The sequence below is a fragment of the Grampus griseus genome (genome assembly GCF_964374135.1).
Source record: "Grampus griseus genome assembly, chromosome: 9".
Lineage (NCBI taxonomy): Eukaryota > Metazoa > Chordata > Mammalia > Artiodactyla > Delphinidae > Grampus > Grampus griseus.
In genome coordinates this window covers 71,959,990-71,979,257 of record NC_139003.1, presented here as the reverse complement: position 1 = coordinate 71,979,257, position 19,268 = coordinate 71,959,990, and the positions used below count along the sequence as shown (strand labels likewise).

The 19,268-nt window shown below is 36.0% G+C and overlaps 1 pseudogene across 1 annotated transcript; it reads left to right on the top strand.

Moving 5' to 3' along the window:
* Positions 1–7,059: 7,059 nt before the first annotated feature.
* Positions 7,060–8,080, top strand: LOC309827293 (zinc finger protein 396-like; annotated as a pseudogene). The gene has a single exon. The product of its transcript is annotated as a zinc finger protein 396-like (transcript).
* The last annotated feature ends 11,188 nt before the right edge of the window (positions 8,081–19,268 follow it).

The window sequence follows — 19,268 nt, the reverse complement described above, 5'->3', positions numbered from 1 at the left end:
AGAACTGATTTTGGACAGGAACTCATTGAGTTCTCAGCTCAAATTAAGTGACATAGCAGTTAAAGTCAATTTAAGAGCTTCCTGGAATACCATTTAGAGCAAGTATGCAGACATCTTCTTATTTAAAACCTGGAACACTGACAAACTCCAGCAGATTGGGTCTCATAGGCATTGAAACTGTGGGAACATGCACAGTAACAGTAAATCTGCTTTTCATTTTCTAGATTCCTAATGATTTAGCCATGAATATAATGCAGCCATATGCTTAGCTGAATCTATTGGTTAAAATAAAGCTTTGGATTAACTGGGGATTTCAGTTAACTGTTCTATCCTTACTTCTTTAATTGAAAATCTAATTTGTCTTGATTATAGCCATATTTGCCAAGTATTTTACAAAATGAGGAATATAATAAAAGAGGACAAGTCAGCATATGTTGGCACATGTTAGAAATTTTAAATTATTTAACCACAAGATAAATTTTTTTGAAAAACTAGATTTCAAAATTAGTTACTTCAAAGAATTAATTCATCCATTTAATATAAATGTTTTTATTTATTTTTTAACATCTTTATTGGAGTATAATTGCTTTACAATGTTGTGTTAGTTTCTGATGTATAGCAAAGTGAATCAGCTATACGTATACATATATCCCCATATCCCCTCCCTCTTGTGTCTCCCTCTCACTGTCCTTATCCCAGCCCTCTAGGTGGTCACAAAGCACGGAGCTGATCTCCCTGTGCTATGCGGCTGCTTCCCAATAGCTATCTGTTTTACATGTGGTAGTGTATATATGTCCATGCCACTCTCTCACTTCATCCCATCTTACTCTTCCCCCTCCCCGTGTCCTCAAGTCCATTCTCTACATCTGTGTCTTTATTCCTGTCCTGCCCCTAGGTTCTTCAGAACCATGTTTTGTTTTGTTTTGTTCTTTAGATTCCATATATATGTTTTAGCATACAGTATTTGTTTTGCTCTTTCTGACTTACTTCACTCTGTATGACAAACTCTAGGTCCATCTACCTCACTACAAATAACTCAATTTCATTTCTTTATATGGCTAAGTAATATTCCATTGTATATATGTGCCACATTGTCTTTATCCATTCATCTGTCGATGGACACTTAGGTTGCTTCCATGTGCTGGCTATTGTAAATAGAGCTGCAATGAACATTGAATGTATTTATTTTTAAAAGTAATGGCCTTATTTCTTCATGTGCTTTTCAATTGTACGCCTTTTTGTTTGGCTAAAGGAAAGGAAATATCATTAGGTATAATTTTGAACTGCATCCCAGTTCAAACAGCATTCTCTAAAGCTCTGTTTTATTGAGAGTATTTCATAGAACATAAGCCTGAAGAGATGCCTATGTAAAAAAGAAAAGTTTCTGTGGCTAAGTGTGTTTGGGGAACTGCACATAATACTAAAATCAAGGAAATTCTCAGTATACATTAGATTTGAACTCCTAACAATTTCCCAGGTGATGCTTATGCAGCTGGTACAGGGTCTGTACTTTGAGGACCGTTATCTACAGGCTTCCCTCTCAGAAAGGTACTAGACCCCTAGAAGCTCCATGGAAACAAGTACCAATTAAATAGGTAAGATGAGCAATCCTGGTGAAGTGTGGAAGTGGTGGATCAGAAACAGAGGCTGCTCGTCCCCTGTGCCATACAGTTGCTATCTATAGAATCAGACCTTATTATTTCTATGATGTTGGAGGAAGGTCTGATCTTCTCCATTCATAAATCCTGAGTGCCAAAATAGGACTGGAAGCAAGATTTCCATTATGTCATGGCCAGAGCTTTAAGGCTTGCATCCCAGTCTCTCATAAACCAGGAGAGGGGTAAGTTGTTTTCCAACAATAAATTCTAAGGCGGAAAACTTGGGTTGGAGGCAAGGTTTTCTTTACTTTGTGCTTTCATCTGTTGGCTGCCAGCTCCTGACCATGTCTCATAGCCATAGGCTGAAGTCTCTTGCTTAGTCTAATATCGAGTTCTACTAAATGATATATCTCATAGTAGCTCAATCCTGTTATATAAAAAATACTTGGACATGGGAATGGGCACCCCACAAACATCAAAGGGATAAATGTAATCCAACTGTACATAAAACAAGAAGAATATTAAGGGGCATATCATCAAAAGCTGAAGGCAATTTCAAACCCACAATTTTATTCCTTCACTATGAAATGAGAATAGCAAAGAAGTTAATTAGATGGAGTTGCTCCCAGGGCAACCAGCAACCAACTGACCCTGTAATCTGAGAACTGTTTGATAATTCTGCTCATAAATAAAAGATATTGTTTTTTCAAAGGCAGGTGTCTCCTACATAGATTAATCAGTAAATGCATTTCACTTACTATTGACATTTAAGGTATTACCTAAATAGAATGTGAAATTTTCTATGCAATTGTGTTGATCATTCAAGCAGGTGTGTTTCACATAACCAATATATCCTATAGGCTCTGAATTAACCAAAAAGTAGAACAATTGTCTCCTGCATGCAGGATATGTAATATAATTTTCTGAGGCTTTCAGTGGCATTCTTGCCCTCCCTTGCCCATTTTTTATACTAATCATTCTTCAGCATTGTTGACAGTGATATTAGCAGCTATAATCTCAGATATTAAGTATTGAAATGATATAAGTTGATCAAAGAGTAGAGCATAGTGTCCAACCCTTGGGTCAGGAGAGTGGTATGAGAGGTAAGGGTTGATTTGATTGATTCATTGCAAGTAGGACTCAAAGTTGACTTTTGTGTTAATATTTATAGAACTATACACAAATGTGTCTATTTTACTGTATAATAATTTAATAAGTTTGTTGAGCTTTAGTTTTTTTCTTCCTGATTTTTGTGTGCTTTATTTGTTTTTCTTGACTTACTAAAAATGGCTAAAACCTCCAATACAATATTGACTAGAAGTTGTAGAAGTAGGAATTATTGTCTTTTTCTGGATCCTAGTGTGGGGAGGTGAATAATTCAGTCTTTCATGAGTAAGTTTAATATTAGCTTTAGGTTTTTTGTTAGAGGCAATTTATCAGATTGAGAATACTCTCTACTATTCTTTATCATGTATTGCTAAACATTTTTATGCATCCATTAAAATTATCATATGGGATTTATCCTTTTCCTATTAATTCTGTGAATTAAATTTTTGATTTTCAAAGGATAAGTCAACCTTGGAATAAACACAATTGTTTACAATTGTGTACAATAAACACAAACCTGGAATAAACACAATTTGGGTTTATAATCCCTTTCATGTATTGTTGAATTTGATATGGTAATATTTTGTCAAGTATATATTTAAGTAAATATTGTATTTGTTTATATTAAGGAGGGATATCTGTTCATATTTTTAAATGCCTTTTTGTGGTTTTATTGAAGTAAACTTTACATATGGTGAAGTGCACAGATTTAGACAACAATTAAATGTTTTGATATATGATTATACCCATGTAGCCTACACTCCCGTAAAGACATAGACCATTTCTTTAATTCCATAAAATTTACTCATGCCTCCTATACAGCCAGTCCCTACCCCCATAGATTAGCCTGTCATAATCAATTTCTATTAAGCTAAATGTGTTTTGCCTTTTCTTGATCTTCATATAGATAATATAGCACTCTTATGTACCTGACTTCTTTTGCCCAAAACACATGGTTTTTGAGATTCATCTATGTTGTTGCATACATCAGTGGTTCATTCATTTTTATTGCTGAGTAGTATTTTATTGAGTGAATATATTACAATGCTTTTTAAATCTTTTATCCTGATGGACATTTGGCAATACTGGAAATAAAGGTGACAAGCATTTTTGTGTAAGTCTTCTTCCATGGATAAATTGCTTCCTTTTTTGGAGTAAATACCTAGGAGAGAATGACTGAATCATAGAGTAGGTATATTTTTAAATACATAAGGAAATATCAAGTGGAACTAATGGAGATGAAGGTCAAGAAGTTGAAAGATTCTAATGAACGTCACCCCCTCACCTGATAAAGGTGTGCTAAAGAGGAAGGCTGGAAAATATAGCCCATGGACTAAATCTGATATTCTGCCTATTTTTGTATGGCCTGTAAATGAAGAATTTTTTTAACCTATTAAAATGTAAAGTGTAAAAGGACTATTAGCTCTTTGGCAATAATAATTGCTTAATTTTGCTTCTTGGGCCCCAAAGACATAAATATTTGCCATTTGGTTCTTAGAGAAAAATTTTCTGACCACTGGGCATAACTACAGTAGTAATACAATGACTATTTTTTAAACATTCTAAGAATGATAATATAGATTGTCTAAAATAAACAATACAGTTTTGAAGCAAAGAAAAAAATGATCTTGGATCAGATATATTGATCCAGAAATAATAAATGACAAAATTATATCCAAAGATAAGCTAGATGGTCTGCCATAACCAACAGTACCAGAATTGTGCCATCTTGAAGTTGTGCTATCTATTTGTTGTTGTAAAAATAAATTCTTACTTGGGAATCCTTATATAAGATAATAAGAAAATCCCAACATTTTAAATGCATAAAAAGGGATGAAAGAATATTGCAGAGAGTGAAGCATATGTTACAGTTTTTCTATGCCTCTGATCCTTACACCAAAGTATAATGACTTTAAATTAAAGGAAGTAAATAACCTTAATAAAGAATGGATCCTGGTCTTCACAGCTGCAACCATTAGGGTTCAGGCTTGAACTATGTCAACCAGTTGGTTTTTTGAAGTAAAAAAAATGATTCACATAATAGCTTGGTACTCTCTGTTAGAAAAATTGGCACCAGTCATTCATAATGCCTAAATAACCACTGAGTTCTTAACTGGCTCTACCTCTGTTAATTTTAGAACTCAAGTGCCAGTCATACAGTAGGCCAAATAGCAAGATCACAAAAGAAGTGGCTCAGCAGAGTACCCATATTAAAATGCAAAGGGGACATCTTAGGATGAGACAAATCCAACCCTTCAGGTGTCTAAGACTAGCATCATGAGATTGCTCCTGTTGAGATTGCTTTGCTGAATTCGGATTAGATCTGAAGGCTTCACCCTGGTCTGAATTCACAAATGACCAAGACAAAGGATCTAGCTCTTGGATAGAGGAGCTGTGCTTACAGTGGTAGGCACAAAAGGCAAAGCGGATTCCTTCATCAATGGGTAGAAATTCAGACTCAGATGATATATTCTATCTCTTCTTCTGTTGACAGGAGCTAAGATATCTGCTCAGCTTTTTCACATTTCCAGCTGTTGTTTTCCACTAGACTTCTTGGAATCTTCCTTGTGCATTCATTCAAAGATCAACCAAGGATTTGAGGAAAGTGTGTATGCTGAGTTAGTAACTCTTTCCCTCTGGTGCTTTCCTTCTCAGGATTTCCCCCTTCTATTTATAGCTCCTCTGGTAGCCCAAACTCTGTTCTCTGACACCTCAACCTGATAAAACAGCAGATTTCTGCTTGAATTATAGCTCCCCTATGCTATATGAAGTGGGAATTGCCTTCGGGGAAAAGTCAAATAAGTGTGGATCTGACTCAGTGGCCATTTATTCTTTCAAAAGTTGAAATATTCCATGATTGCTGCCTGCCTTTGGACATTCTAAAAGTGCCTTCAACTTGGTTTATAAATTATTTTTTAATAATTATTTGTAGGAGAGTTACTCTTATATATAAGCTACTTATCTTTACCACAGTCTGAACTCATTTTTCTTTCCAAAGGCATCTCTCCATTGCCTTCCAACATTGAAAGTTCCTTTGAATTTGAATCCAGGTTAATTTTATCCCCTTTCGTAGTTAACTTTGTCTTTTTGCCTTGACTTTAAAAGGATTCTCTCTTGATACTCAAGGAGAGTGACTTGGTATCTCTCGCACACACTGCCACATACCAGTTCATTCATTCTGCCGATATTTATCACCTACTATGTGCCAGCTATTAAAAAAATTGTTGGGGATACAGCAGTGAACAAAACAACAAAATTATAATAGGAGACCTGTTTTATAGTGAGAAGAGAGAAAAATAAACAAAGAAGTGTAGCAATACACTTAGCAATAATAAAGTATAAGGATATAAATACTATGGAGGAAAACAAAGTAGAGAAGGATATTTTAGAATATGTTTTAATATTTCTTCTATTTTTTTCTTACTCTCACTATCACTTTATAAATACATCATAACTGATAACAATTCAAAGTAGCATGCCATTTCCTTCTTTATGTTTATCTAAAAGAATCCTAATTTACCAATGACATTAAATATATCATTTGCTTCTGTGGTGTTGGGGTTTTTATAGGTATTTTTTTTGAGTAATATAATTGCCTTCCACAAAAATTTTTATCCCATGACTTTTAGGGAAGTTGATATTTCATATTTCATATTCTTCAGTCCATGCATGAATATTCATCAGTATTTCTTGAATAAAATTCCCATGCTTGAATCTACATTTTTTACTGTGCTGAAAAAAAGTCTGCCTTTTTAGAAAAACAAATAAGATGATTTTGTTCTGTGCTTACAATGGAACAAAGTGGAATTTAAAACCAAGTAGAGCCTGTCCTCTATACTCTACTTGGTTTTAAATTCCACTTTGTTCCATTGTAAGCATGGAACAAAATCATCTTATTTGTTTTTCTAAAGAAAAACAGGTAAATAGAAAAATAGACCATGCTCCTAACTAGTAAAACTAAGTAAAATAAAACACTTTCTGATTCAACATATAGGTTTCATATAAAGCCAATTTAAATCTTTATGGGGTAGTCTCAAAGTATCTCCCCCAAGATAGTTATTACTTAACAGCAACAACAACAACAAAAAACTAAGTAGAAACAACTACTTCCAAAGTTACCAGGACTGACTGATGCATGATTATAAATGGTCAGATATCAGTGCTAAAAGAATGCCATACATTCTCCTCATGTGGTCTCGCGGAGTCGGGTTCCCGTCCGGGAGCGGCGCCGTGTGGTGGAGGAAGGTGTCCCGGGACTGTCGGGAGCAGGCTCAGCAGAGGAGCAGTGTCCATAAGGAGAGTTTCACCTTCTTGAAGATTAAAGCCTAGCAGTTCTGAGCTATTCCTAGTCCAAATGTCTGCAAAATTGAGAGAGAAATCAAAACTCCTTCCACAAACTTAAGGGGACCCTGACTGCATTCTGGTAATGAAGGTGGAAGAGGGAGGGCAGGCCTCTAATATGGTCTCCAGCCGCCACTGGAGCAGCTACTACAGCTCAGAGACCTACCGCCAGCGGTTCAGGCAGTTTGACTACCAAGAGTCATCTGGGCCCTGGGAGGCTCTGAGCCAGCTCTGTGAGCTGTGCTGTCAGTGGCTGAGGCCAGAGGTGCATAGCAAGGAGCAGATCCTGGAGCTGCTGGTGCTGGAGCAGTTCCTGGCCATGTTGCCTGAGGAGCTGCAGGCCTGGTTTGAAGAGAACCGACCAGAGAGTGGAGAGGAAGCCGTGGTGATGCTGGAGGAGCTGGAGAAAGAGCATGACAGGGCAGCTGAACAGGTCTCTCTTGGACGAAATGAGGACATGCTTGCAAAGAAGCTATCAACTTGTGAAATCACTCAGGAGACACCACGTAGCCAGCTTAAGCCCACAAAAAAGCAACTGCAGTGGGCATCGAAGGAGCATCACACCTTAAGACAAAATGATAGAGACACCAGAACTATAAATGTGAAATCAGCTTCAAGGCGAAAGACTTCTTCAGGCAAAGAACTGCATCACAAAGTTTCTAACACTCTTCAAATGAATGCTTCCCAGAGTTTCACATTTAGAGGAACCTGTGAACAAGATAGAAAGTTTGAAAGAAGACAGGGAAACCGTAATCGAAAAAAAACAACACAAGTGTAATGAATGTGGGAAAGTCTTTACTCAGAGCTCAGCCCTTAATCTACATCAGAGGATCCACAGTGGAGAGAAACCTTATACATGTGACGTGTGTGCAAAGGCTTTCAGCCGAAGTGCAATCCTGATTCAACATCGAAGAACTCACACTGGGGAGAAACCCTTCAAATGTCGTGAATGTGGGAAAGCCTTTAGTCAGAGCTCGAATCTTTTCAGACATAGGAAAAAACATACTAGAGAGAAAGTCCCATCAGTGCTGTGAGGGAGTCAAAACATTTACTGAGAACTTTTTCAACAGGGGAGCAGACACAAGGCACCAGTACTCCTTTAGTATAAATCGGTAGTTTCAGTGGGCACCAATTTCCTTTCAAAGGTTGTAAAAGCCACAGGAGAGAATGTAGAATATTTTCTGTCAGCATTGTTTGCTTTTCTGTACAGTGTCAGTTCAGGTGATTGAGATTCTAAAGCTTAAATCGGATTTCCATCCCTAGTGCAACTCTTGAAAAGATACTCTCAGACATGTTCTACTGTTTCCATTATTAACACAAATAATGAACTAGTATGTTCCTTTTTAGACAAGTACATTTTCCCTGTTGAGAAGGAGTGTGTGAGTTAGTATATAAGTGGGTATTCTCCATTTCATTGCTTGCACATTGGAGTTACTAGACCAAAGATTTAATCCGTTTTTAAAAAAAATTTCCTGGAAATTCTCTGGCAGTCCAATGGTTAGGACTCCACACTTTCACTGCTGCAGGCCTGGATTCAGTCCCTGATCAGGGAACTAATATCCTCCAAGTCACGTGGCATGGCCAAAAATAATAATAATAAAATAAATTTCCTGTTTCATTTTTCTGTTACCTGATTCAAAATATGAGAATAGGATTGAGGAGACCCAAAAGAATATGTACCTCAAGACCTAAGCTGAAATGTCCAGGGTCATTGTTAGGAAGCAGGTGAGTAAAGGGACTTTACTCGTCTCTTACAAAAACCTGAGAACCTACATAGTGTTTTGTTTCAATTTTTAAAATTGAGGTATAGTTGATGTATAATATCTATACATACTGTTGATGATAATAAGTAATTTCCTGTGTAGGAAAAAAAAAATTTATCTCCTTTACAATTTATATTGGAAATATCTCAGTGAAAGCATTAAGATTTGCTCTACGTGTCTTTAGGAAGTGGCCTAAATACGATGAGTGTTCTAATAATGAACAGTTATCTGTCGGTGCTTATATAAAGTTGATGATCACCTTAACATAAAGAAATAAGGAAGATGAAGAAAAGACTGTCCAAACGAGACTGATGTTACCTGGTAAGTGCAGCACATAATGGAGAACTGTACTTACCTGGAAATGGGAACCCTTAACAGCTGGTGACTATCCTTCAGAGTTCTTCATGGCCTCTGTTCTGGCATAAATCAGCTGTGAACATGTTTCAGGCATCCCAGGACAACCTTTTCAGGGTCTTATGCATTCTTACTAAATGAGTTTCTAGACAATTTATCATGATGTTAAGACCTTGGATTTTGATACTCTTGTACAAATGAGAAAATCACTAAAGTTCAATTTAAAGAGTCCATTGAGTTTAACCCACATTTAATTCAATCAGATTCTCTTGTTTAAAAAGTAAATGACTGTTTTTTTTTTTTAAGTATTCTGACAATATATAACATAACGTCCCCCTTTCCAGGGATTCTTAATAAAACTCTGTATGTATTACAAGAATACATGGATTGTTGTGTCTCCCATGGTGCCACCGTTACCCAATATGGAGGCAACCATGAGAAATGAAAGTCCTTAGAAGGAGAAGGGAAGATAGGCCTCATGGTGAACTTTGTACCTCATGAAGGGTAAACATTTCATTATCAGAAAATCCAGTCATATCTAGTGCTTGGAGTAACTCCTGAGACAAATGTGGGATTACATGCTCTACTTAGTTAGAATATTGATAAATATTAGATTAGTAAGGGGAGAGGAGAACACAAATTTTAATTTTAGAATTTTCTGATAGTGATTATACTTTGTAGCTCTAGTAAATATGAATAAGTATTGAGTTTTGTACATTTTCATTTATTAAAAATGTAGGAGTCTTTTTATTTGGGTCTCATTCTTTTTGTAATTAAAGAGAGGAACAAGCCATCTATTAAAGCAGCAAATGCCTCAAGATACATGTATTGTGAATTACTGCTTAATCATGGAAAGAGTTTTTTGGGTACTATGTGAATAAAATGACAGAATCTAAATCAAAAAAAAAAAAAAAAAGAATGCCATAAAGAAATTTTCCTTGGCTTTGGAATAGACTGCATATTTACAGGTGTGTGTGTGGGGGTGTGTGTGTGGATATTAGCACATTTTTCAACAATTCAGCTTTCTTTCTGCTTTATGTTAAAAGTTAGTACTGATATATACATGAAACTTCACAGAATCAAAATTAATTTTACATAGTGACAGGTAAGATTATCTTACTGTTAGTGATGAATAATATATTAATTGCTGTAGTTTTCATTTTTTAGTCTTAAATTAGTCTCTCCTTCTATCTGCCTCATATCATCTCTGTTCAACATTTCTTCATTTTAAAATAACTTTTAAAATAGAATTTCCCTTGAAATCAAGTATTATATCTGGGGCTCCTATGTAGGCTACTGATTGCTCTCCTGCTGATTCTTCCTCTACCCATCATTCTCCTGCATTTTCCGTGCCTCCTGCTTCTTTTGCTTTTCCTATCTCTGGACAAGGAAAAGCAAAGTTCTGTCACCTTTCACGAACTCTCAGGCTGTGTCCACATTATACTAGAAAGAGCTGGTCAATTCAGTCATACCGTAAGTTTAAAAGATGTCTGTTCTAACTCTATTGATTGGTTACTGTAAAAGTGATAACACAGAATAGATATAAACAGTCTGACTCAGTCTGAGCTTGAGCCAGTTAGGAGCACAGACCTGTTAGCCTAGGGCTTCCAGTTTCAGCCTCTTACTCATTGTCCTGTTTCAGTCTTTCCCGGTTTACCTCTACCACAATGCTCTGAAGCTGAGAAGCGACTCTTTAATCCTATTCTTTTAATTTATTTGTCTCAGCTTTCAAAAAGTGGTGGGAGAAGATAGGAATGTAGGGTCTTTTGAATCTCAGAATCACAATATCATAGAATATTAGGCAAGAGTGGAACCTGGTGTTCATCCTATCCATTTCCAAACTGTGGTGAGTGGATTTCTAGCATTCTCTCAGGGTTGTCTCACAGGCTAATAGGTTTGTGTTCATGGTCAAGGTTGGTGGGAGTGTAGGAGGTGGGAGGTGTGGCTCAAAGGGTGCTTGATAGACTGTATTTTCTTCCTCTCTTGGGGGCACAAACGCCCACTCCCATACACACATAGACACGTAGGCCCATTTCATGCATCTGTTCTGGTTTTATCAGTTTTTTCTAGTGGAGGTCCATAAGATTATTTTTGAGAATATTTCTTCTAAGAAAATATTTTAGCACCAATGATTTAGTTCAAATCTGTCATTTTACAGACTGAGATACTTAAAATCACAGGGATGTGGCTATCCCAGCGTCATGCTGCTATTTAATATTCATACTGTACCTTCCAACTCTGAAGAAAAGCTTGCTCACTCAGTTACTGAACCGAATCATAAGAATTTTCTGGGGCACAGATCTCTATATAAACAGGAAAACTAAAGAAAAGATGAAGATGTTCATTTAAGTCATGTGCTCACTGGAGTGTCAGAAATTGCTCTTGTTACCTGTTCGACTTCCATCAGATACACATTTCATTAGGTCTAAATACTCATTCATCCATTCAGAAAGTTTGATCATGTATATACCACACGCCAGATGTTGAGGACGTAAATATGAGAGAAAAAATGATGTAGTCTCTACCTTTATAGAGACTATGTCATTTTTTTCTGTCATATTTATAGAGACTGTCATACCTTACATTTTACATAAAATTATACGTATATGTACTGTAAGGCATAATTTTTTGTAATTTAAGCAGTAATAAAAATAGCTACTATTTTGAAAGTCCGGCATTATATCCAGCTATTTAAGATATATAAGATATACATATGTTATTATTCTACAAGATAGTTATTATTTCCGTTTTACAGGCACTTAGAGGGTTAAGTAACGTATCCAAGACCATACAATTAATTGAATGCTACATCTAGGAGTGAAATTCAGGTTGGTCCACTTCTAAACTCTCAGCTGGGTGTAAGGGATTTTCTGTCTTTAAGAATCTCTAATAAATATTCTATATAAGGGGAACATTTTAGTCTTTAATTGACACATTGGGGAAGGTAAGGGGAAAGCATAAATGGTTGCAGTGTTATGCCTGGATCTGAACATTTAAAAAAGCAATAGGAATGTTAGAAACATAACATTTTACCTAATTCATGTTTTTAACAGCAAATTATGCCTTAAAAAGCAAAGTTCTGGGCTTCCCTGGTGGCGCAGTGGTTGAGAATCCACCTGCCAATGCAGGGGACATGGGTTTGTGCCCCGGTCCGGGAAGATCCCACATGCCGCGGAGCGGCTGGGCCCGTGAGCCATGGACGCTGAGCCTGTGCGTCCGGAGCCTGTGCTCCGCCAACAGGAGAGGCCACAACAGTGAGAGGCCCGTGTACAAAAAAAAAAAAAAAAAAAGCAAAGTTCTGATTAATAATTAAATGTCATTCAAACATGCCAAAGTATGTAACATATGTAAATCTGTAATGAACCAAGCCCCTAATTTCAACTTCTGGAAATTAAATATTCATGGAAAAGGTTTGCTCCATAAATGTATTAAATCCTCTGGAGATGCTGCACACATTTCCAAAGCTGTAGTTGAATAATGGCCCTTTGAACACATTAACACTTTTATTTCCCTTTGCTGTCAATTCTTGGTGTTCAGTATTCTCAACAGGAAACAATTACGGATGATTAGTTAAGCCTGTGTCCCCAGGCACCTAAAATAACTCCTGTGTCTATAAAGGCAAAGTCTCTAGCAGGCAGCTAGAAAGAAAAAAATATTTTAAGGACTGATGAGAAGATTTTCTAGATTCCTTTTTTTTTTTTAACCTTGATCCGAAAACAGCTTAATCTAACGTTAACATTAGGATGACATTAACCTAGCCTCTGAATTTTCTTAATAATTTTGCTTTTGTAAGGATATGAGTCCATCTTCCATACAGCCTTGATATATTTACTATGATAATTGGTACAATTTATATCTTATAATTATACATTTTTGTTCATATGAAATAACATTTTTATTATCAGTGGTATGACATTTAAACAGATCTCAATTATACATTTGGTAATACTCTATTTTATCAAATCTAAGATATTATTGACTGTAGACAAATTATTATTTTATATATTACTAAAAAAGAAAAAAAGCACTGCTGCTTCAACTATAATTCTGTTATCTCTTAGCATTTTATATTATCCTTAGAAAAACTATTTTGGATGTATTTAGACATGAATTTTTAATCATCTGTCACTCATGAGTATATGAAGAGATAAATATAAGCAAAATAAGTTGTTTATAGTATTTCTAAAATTTTTCTCAGTCAGAAGTATTTGATGCTTCTGAATCACTTTTTAACTCAGAATCATTAACGTCCAGATTTTTCTCTCAATATCATATTCTTGAAATAAAGAGCGATGGTGATGCAGCATCTCTTAAAATAATGGAATTTATTCTAAGCCAAACATCACACATTGTACCAATATTAATGCTAGCGCTTCGTTAACTTGCAAAATGTGTTAACAAATTTTTTTCCAACATGTTACTGGTATCTTGCTGTATTAGGCTCTACAAAGTACTTCATCTTTGCAAAAAATTATGGAATTTTAATTACTTCTACAGTTCATATCTGCTTCACTGATGCTAGCACCCTGTTGTTCTATTTGTGTAATTGAATGAGTATATAATAACTTTCTGTTTCAGTGACCAAAGATTGTGTATAATCATTTTAATGACTTTTAAGATGTTAATTAAATTCAGTATATGTAGTGCTGATGGTGTCAATAATTATTCTAAAATTTCATCAATATGAATGGCTTTGACCACATTCATGTATGTGCAGGCCATGATAGCAATTTTTTAAATTAAAGTATAGTTGATTTATAATATCATGTTAGTTTCTGGTGTACAGCAGAGTGATTCAGTTATATGTGTATATTTTTTCATATTATTTTCCATTATAGGTTATTATAAGATACTGACTATAGCTCCTTGTGCTATACATTAAATCCCTGTTTTATGTATAGTAGTTTGTATCTGTTATCCATTTTATGTATCCATTTTATGTATAGTAGTTTGTATCTGTTAATTCCATATGCCTAATTTATCCCTCCCCCATTCCCTTTCCCCTTTGGTAGCCCTAAGTTTGTTTTCTATGTTTGTGAATCTGTTTCTGTTTGGTATGTAGATTCATTTGTATTATTTTTTAGATTTCTGCATTATAAGTGATGCCATATAATATTTGTCTTTCTCTGTCTTACTTCATTTAGTATGACATTCTCTAGGTCCATCCACATTGCTGCAAATGGCAATATTTCATTTCTCTTTATGGCTGAGTAATATTCCATTGTATTCAATATATAGATATGCCACATCTTCTTAAACCAGTCTTCTGTTGATGGGCACTTGGGTTGTTTCCAGTCTTGGCTATTGTAAATAGTGTTGCTGTGAACATTGGGGTGCATGTATCTTTTCAAATTAGAGTTTTCATCCCTTCCAGATATACATCCAGGAGTGGGATTGCTGGATCATATGGTACCTCTGTTTTTAGCTTTTTTAAGGAACCTCCATACTGTTCTCCAAAGTGGCTGCACCAGTTTACATTCCCACCAACAGTGTAGGAGGGTTGCCTTTTCTCCACACCGTCTCCAACATTTACTATTTGTAGACTTTTGATGATAGCCATTCTGACCGCTGTGAGGTGATACCTCATTGTACTTTTGATTTGGATTTCTCTCATAATTAGCAATGTTGAGCATCTTTTCATGGGCTGGTTGGCCATCTGTATGTCTTCTTTGGAGAAATGTCTATTAGGTCTTCTGCTCATTTTTTGACTGGGTTTTTTTATTTGTTTTTTTGTTTTGATATTGAGTTGTATGAGCTGTTTGTATATTTTGGATATTAACCCCTTGTTGGTTGCATCACTTGCAAATATTTTCTCCCATTCAGTAGGTTGTCTTTTCGTTTTGTTGATGGTTTTCTTTGTTGTGCAAAAGCCTTTATGTTGGGTTAGGTCCCATTTGTTTATTTTTGCTTTTATTTCTTTTGCCTTGGCAGAGTGATCTAAGAAAATATTCGTGCAATTTATGTCCAGGAATGTTTTGCCTCTTTTTTCTTCTAGGTATCATGTCTTATATTTAGGTCTTTAAACCATTTTGAGTTTATTTTTGTATATGGTATGAGGGAGTGTTCTAATTTCATTGCTTTACATGTAGCTGTCCAGCTTTCCACACCACTTGCTGAAGAGACTGTCTTTTCTCCATTGTATATTCTTGCCTCATTTGTTGTAGATTAATTGGCCATAGGTGTGTGGATTTATTTCTGGTCTCTCTATCCTGTTCCATTGATCTATATGTCTGTTTTTTGTGCCTATACCACACTGTTTTGCTGACTATAACTTTGTAGTATTGTCTGAAGTCTGGAAGGGTTATGCCTCAAGCTTTGTTCTTTTTTTTATTGCTTTGGCATTTCTGGGTCTTTTGTGGTTCCATACAAATTTTAGGATTATTTGTTCTAGTTCTGTGAAAAATGCATGACAGCAATTTTAAGATGCCATAAACTGTTTCACAGATAGATTTCAGAGACGCTGAAAAGGAGGGAGGGAGAATGTATCCTAGAATCAATGAAACAAGATAATGGAACTTTATATTTTCAAGTAGACTATATCTGAATAAAAGATTTATATGTGAAATAGAGTATTTATATAATCTCTGACAATGAGAAATAATTAATTTTTGATACCCCTACAATAATTTCCAGAAACAAGTATACAAATTCTTAGTCATAAACAAAGCACCCATAAAATTTTTTTCTTAGTAATACCAACTATCAAACAGGGTTCTCCTGATATTGCAGGATATCATGAAGCAAAGGTAATGGAAGGATCACAAACTTTGGGATCACAAATAGTCAGGATAAAATATTGATTTGTGCATGACAAAGAAAATGTTAATTAACCTCTCTGACATTCACCATCTTCATTTTTAAACTAAGTGTGATAACACCTGTTTTTGCGAGTATTAGGGATCATGTGAGGCCTCTTGCACTGCTCCTGGTACATGGCAGGCACTTAATATATTTCTAATGCTAATATTAGGAGAAATAGGAATACTTTGCCAGTGAGTAGAAAAAGTTATGCAGGCTGGTTTGATTTTTGAGATTGTAGTAAATTGCAGCTTTACTTTTCTAAGTTTAGCTACTATACTTCCTCAAATTTATTTTAATTCTATTCCAAAAGGAGCACCCTATTCAAAGGAGAGGCGGAGACTTCAACCCTGCTTAGCAGAGTCTAGTTTTGGCTGTTACCTCCAAGCACACAAAGCTGTGTGGAAGCCTGAGTGCAGTGCCTTTGGATCATGCCCATAGCATCCAAAGGGAAGCACATAGGATAAAACAGGCCTGTGGCATAAGTATCACAGTTTACAATGAAGAGATTCAGAAAAGCTTTTTTCCTAACTTCCCAAACAGGTACAGCTGGCCCTTCATATTCACAGGTTATGCATCCATGGATTCAACCAACCATGGAACGAAAATAATAAAAAAAAAAATTCCAGAAAGTTCCAAAAAGCAAAATTTGAATTTGCTGTGTGCTGGCAACTATTTACATAGCATTTTCATTGCATTATGTTTTGTAAGTAATCTAGAGATGATTTAAAACATACAGGAAGACGTATGTAGATTATATACAAATACTATCCATTTTATATAAGGAACTTGAGCACTCTCAGATTTCAGTGTCTGAGGGGGGTCCTGGAACCAATCCCTCACAGATACCAAAGGATACTATATTTTGACATTCTTGTTTGGTCAAATTTTTCATGCATTTTATAAATTATTTTTTTCAACACCTTAAACTTATACAGTGCTGTATATCAATTCTATCTCAATAAAACTGGAAGAAAAAATGTATAAAAAGTCAGGCTTTGGCAATTAATTTTCATCTCTTTAATTCCCTCCTTTTACTTATTTCTCACAACATTACCCTGTCGTAGTTTGGAGTCTGTCGTAGATTGGATTAAAAGATAGCCATGCAATTTCTTACAACTCCATTAGAGAATGAACAATTACAAATTAAGGGTGAAGACTTTGTGGCACAGGATCTCACAAATTGGTGCCTGAGATAATCTGTTACCTCATACATAAATGCCTGAGGTAGAGTTGGTTTGTTGGACAACAAACCTATTTTCTCTTCTTCCTAAGCACACAGCTAGGTAATGTCTTCTTATCCTGCTCCCAGGAAGACAGGGCCATAAGTCAGAATTGTAATCAGTCGAATGCGAATTGAGGTGATGGGTGCCTCTCTAAGCCATAAAATCTCCCTCACAGTTACCCTTGCTCTTTCCCTGTCCACTGGCTCACAGAAGATGATCAGGTTGAATGTGGAAACCACATGATGAAGATGGTAGAGCCCAAGATGGAAGGATCCTGGATCTCTAAATTATCACTTAGAGGAAAGTTGCTCTGAGATCAGGAATATCTCAGAACTTGTGTGAGTGAGCTGTAAACTTCTATTTTGAGACACTATACTTTTTTTTGTATGTTTGTGCAGGGTTAAAAGTGGTATTTGTTGTATCATTTTGGTAAATTGTCTACCTATAATTAAATATTTTACCTACTTGAACGCACTGGTAAGAGACATTATTTTACTTCAAATGTCATTTTGCAGCTAAAAGATAGATGAAAAATCATAAACGGTGTGCTAGAGGCATTGTTTAATACCGCTATGTATGTAATAAAGTTCTAGGTTATGGGACTTAGAGCATGCATCTCAAACCAAATCTGTGCATTTGAATAAATGAAGGATTTTGTTAAAGTCACATTCTGATTTGGTAGGTCTGGGATAAGGCCTGAGATTCTGCATTTCTAACAAGTTCCCAGGTGTCCCCCATGCTGCTGGTCTGCAAACCACACTCTATATAAGGAACAAGGCTGTAACTAGAGCATTCTCTTTCCCTCACTGGATATGAAACCTCTAGTCTTCTCTACATGTTTAACTCTCCTGGTCAAGTCTTTTGTTATGGATTGAATTGTGTCGCTCCCCCACCCCCCCCCCGCTCCCCCCCACCAGAGAGTTGTTGCTGACCTAACTACCGGTACCTGTGAGTGCAACCGTATAACCGTATATGGAAATAGGGTCTTTGCAGATGTAATCAAGTTACGATGAGGTTATTAGAGTGCACCGTAATCCACACGACTGGTGCCCTAATAAGAAGAGGGAAATTTGGACACAAAATCTTGCAGTGACTGATGGGGAGATTGGAGTAATGCATCTACAAACCAGAGAATGCCAAGGATTTCTGGTTGTCCCCAGAAGCTGAGAGGCATGGGAAAAATTCTCAGAGTTCTCAGACGGAAGCAACCCTGCTGACACCTTGGTTTTGGACTTCTGGCTTTCAGAACTGTGTGACAAATTTCTGTAGTTTTAAGCCATTTAATTCTGAAATACTTTGTTACAAAAGACCTAGGAAACGAATACACTTTTGTATGCTGTAATGTCAAATTGCTGTGATATTTAGCATAATACTTATCAATGAGAGGATGAAAGGAGATGGATGAGTATCTTTTTTTCCTTATCTTTATAAATAGTAAAGGAATTTAAAATGATTCATATCTTCTCATTACCCACACCAAGTTTTTTGGTTTCTTTTGTCAGTGAATCACTGATTACCCAGGATGTCAGGAATGTTTAACTGCTTCGTGAAAGTTAAGCATGAGAAGTCTTTGTGGGTTGTTTTTTTTTTCTTCCTGACATACAGTTTACTTAGTGCATTTTCTACCGGATTACCTCCTCCGCATGGAAAATAACAAAATGACCTAAAACTGCCCTGGAGGCTACAGAACTGTTATGCTTCTGAGAAACTGAGCCCTCAAACTAATTTTTCTCAGATTCCCAAGTGATAAAAATATTAAGTATATTTTCCCCTTTTTTGGTAATGAGTCAAATGGATGTCAATTCATTAACGCTCTTTATTCCTCTTGTCTTCCTGTCTTTCCTGGAGCTCTTCACACAGATATAGCTAGGCAAAGAAGGATGGGGTAGGTTTTCCTCTGTCAGCTGTATGAAGGAAAGTTACTGTCTACTTCTCTATAGAAAGGGGGACATTTGGTGGAATTAAATATGGAATCCAAGGTAATATAGCATTAAGAATATTTTCCCTTTATTACCCAAATAACCATCCTGAAGGAAAGATGATAACACATTTTCATAATTTAAATACAGGTGAGTAATTGC